Here is a 3,383-nt window from a genome sequence, read left to right as displayed (position 1 = left end):
GAATATATCGTGTACCAACAGTGATGCAAAAGCCATTCAGCCATCTCAACAGATATAGAGCAGGCATTTCACATGATACAATCTATTTGTATGATTAAGAAAACTCTTCACAAATTAGATATTAAAAGAATATACCTCAAAATCCTAAAGGCTATGTAGGAAAACCCCTTAGCTGAGCCAGGTGGCACATGCCTTTAATACCAGTACTGGGAGGCAAAGGCAGGCAGATCGCTGTGAATTCCAGGCCAGTCTTGTCTACAAAATGAGTCCAGGACAGCCAGTATTACACAGAGAAACCCTGTTTTGAAAAACTAAATCAAAACAAACAAAAGAAAAACCAATAACCAAACAAACACCACAAAACAAAACAACCCTTCACCAATGTCCTGACTAAGGGAAGGTGAAACTGTTTCTAAGACAAGGATTTGCCACTCACAATGAGGCAGAACAGAAAGAAAATTGAGAAGGTGGGAGAGGGAAAGGAAACCCTTCATCCTGAGAGCTGGTTGGTTTGTCTTTCCTGCTGGCAGAGTCAGGAAGCTCCATACGCTGCCGATAATGCCAGAATTGCTCTGGAGATGATGGACGCTTGGACGCTTTCTTTAAGATATCTCAAATGAAAACAAAACAAAACATTAAAGATAATAAGTAAACTAAAAGTAAATGAGCCTACTCAGGGCTCAGGGAATTTCTAACCCTGACTTTTGGCATTTGTTATTCCCAAAAAGAGCCCTAATAAATCAGCTTTGTCTATAAAAGGAAACTCTCTAACTTGCTGTGAATGACATTCTCCCAGTGATGGGAATAGAAAGCCAAAAGATCTTCTGTGCAGCCATTGCCAAGACAAGGAGTGCCTCTCCCTTGAGAAGCACACACCCGTATGTGGGTATATCTCATTGTCCCCTGGGCACCCCTCTGTGCTTAAAATCCTCGTCACATATGCCCTTTTAATGAACTCCAACTCCATTTTCCTGAAATTCCAGGAATTGGGTTTTACTTGGGTGGAAGCCGCTGAGGGGAAAGGAAGGAACACCTCCAGCTTCAGGCAGCCATGCGGAACCACTCACTTAACGTGGTGATGTGTGTGTTAGTGCGACAGTGCTCTGCCAGTGCCAGCTGGCTAAGCTGGGCTGCCCTTCCTGGACCATAAATGCAAGAGACAAGTAAGAGTGCAAAGCAGAGGGAGAGGGAGAGAAAGAGAGAACATGAGCCCAGTGATTTCCCTTTTGTCAAAGACCTTCTTTTTTTTCTTGGTGTTATTTTTGTATGACTTGAGATACTCTTTTTTAAAAGATTTATTTATTGATTATGTATACAGTGTTCTGCCTGCATGTGTGCCTGCAGGGCAGAGGAGGGCACCAGATCTCCTTGCAGGTGGTTGTGAGCCGCCATGTGGTTTCTGGGAATTGAACTTAGGACCTCTGGAAGAGCAGCCAGTGCTCTTAACCTCTGAGCTATCTCTCCAGCCCGACTTAAGATACTTTAATCCAATTAAGTTATAATAATTCTAAGAGTAGCTGCTTCTTCATTAATTTAGTGCTGAGGACCAAACCCAGGGCTAGCTCTCTCCCACTGATGAACTGTCAGCCACTTAACTGGTCCTTTTTATATAACTGAAAAAGCTTTCTTTCTCTTCTTCTTTTTATTCTTCTTTCATACGTTACAACCCCACCACAGTTTTCCCTCCCTCCATTCCTCCCAGCCCCCTCATCTCCCCCAGACCCAGATCCACTCCATTTTCCTTCAAAAACAAACAAACAACAAACAACCAATAAGACTGGGCACAAACCTTCATATCAAGGCTGGGCAAAGCGATCCAGTGGGGTGAAAAGGGTCACAAGAACAGGCAAAAGAGTCAGAGACACTTCTCACTCCCCCTGCTCGAAGCCCCCCAAGAACATCAAGTTATACAACCGTAACATATATGCAGAGGACCTAGCTCAGATCCATACAGGGTCCGTGTTTGTTGACTCAGTCTCTGTGAGCCCCTACGAACCCTGCTTAGTTGATTCTGTGGGCTGTGTTCTCATAGTGTCCCTGACCCCTCTGGGTCCTACAGTCCTTCATCCCTCTCTTCTTCAGGGTTCTGCTGGTTCCTCCTAGTGTTTGGTTGTGTCCACTGCCTTCTTAGGTTTCCATCTCTTCTCAATATGACACAGGCTGGGAACCAAACCTTTATCGTTATGTCTTTTAAGGGACAATTACAATCTAAACCATTATACTAGCTAACTAGACTCTTTCACTGTCTTTAGAACTTTCTCAGATTATTAAGAATTTCTAGAAGTTAAGAGCACTGGCTGTTCTTCCAAAGGTCCTGAGTTTAATTCCCAGCAGCCACATGGTGGCTCACCACCATCTGTAATGAGATCTGGTGCTCTCTTCTGGCCTCCAGGCACGCATGCAGGCAGAGTACTGTATAATTAATAAATAAACAAATCTTAAAAAAAATAATAAAAAAGAATTTCCACGTTGTTGGAGTCATATAACCTAATAATGCTGTAATGGTCCTTTTTTCCTTGAGAGTTTTGGATCCTTGTTGCTTCCATATGGCGCTCTGAATTATGTTTTCTATTTTGATGGAGACTGCCTCTGGAATTTTGGTGGAGATTGCACGGATAGCTTTTGTCAGGTTAAGTCTGGAGTTTCTTTGCTTGTTTTCTTTTTCCTGAGTGATCTGTGCACTGATGAATGCAGAGTATGAAAACTCCCAATAGTATTGTATCTGGATTAATCTATCTCTTTATATTCAGTAGTGTAATACCATTTAGCACATATAAGCGGCCTAGATTTTTTTTCTCTGTTGCTGCAATAAAACCCTGAGCAAAAGCAACTTGAGGAGGAAAGGGTTTGTTTGGTTTACAAGTCACAGGCCATTACTGAGGGAAGCTGGGGCTCTAAGCGGGAACCTTGAGGCGGGATCTGAAGCAGAAACCATGGAGGATCCTGCTTATTTGTTTGCTCTCTATGGCTTGCTCAGCCTGCTTTCTCATACAATCCAGGACCATCAGACCAGTGGGCTGTGGGCCCTCCCACTTCAACCACTCACCGTGGGAATGCCCCCACAGCCTTGCTCACAGGCCAATCTGATGGAGGCAATTTCTCAACTGTGATTCCATCTTCCCGGTTATGTCATGGACCAGAAGAAGACTTTGTTATTTCCCTCTGAGCCTCACCCTGTAGGGCAGGGGAAACTTTGCTGTTTCCTCATGGGTCTGAGGACTTTATTCACTAAGGACTTCCTTCCCGCACTCTTTACAATCCCTAGGATGGTGAAAGGAGAGAGCCAACGCCAAATTGTTTTTTGACCTCCACACGTGCACCATGGTACCCGGCACACACACACACACACACACACACACACACACACACACACACACACACAC

This window comes from Psammomys obesus, unplaced genomic scaffold, assembly GCF_907164565.1.
Source record: "Psammomys obesus unplaced genomic scaffold, mPsaObe1.curated_primary_1811, whole genome shotgun sequence".
Taxonomy (NCBI): Eukaryota; Metazoa; Chordata; class Mammalia; order Rodentia; family Muridae; genus Psammomys; species Psammomys obesus.
This window is presented reverse-complemented; position numbering follows the sequence as displayed.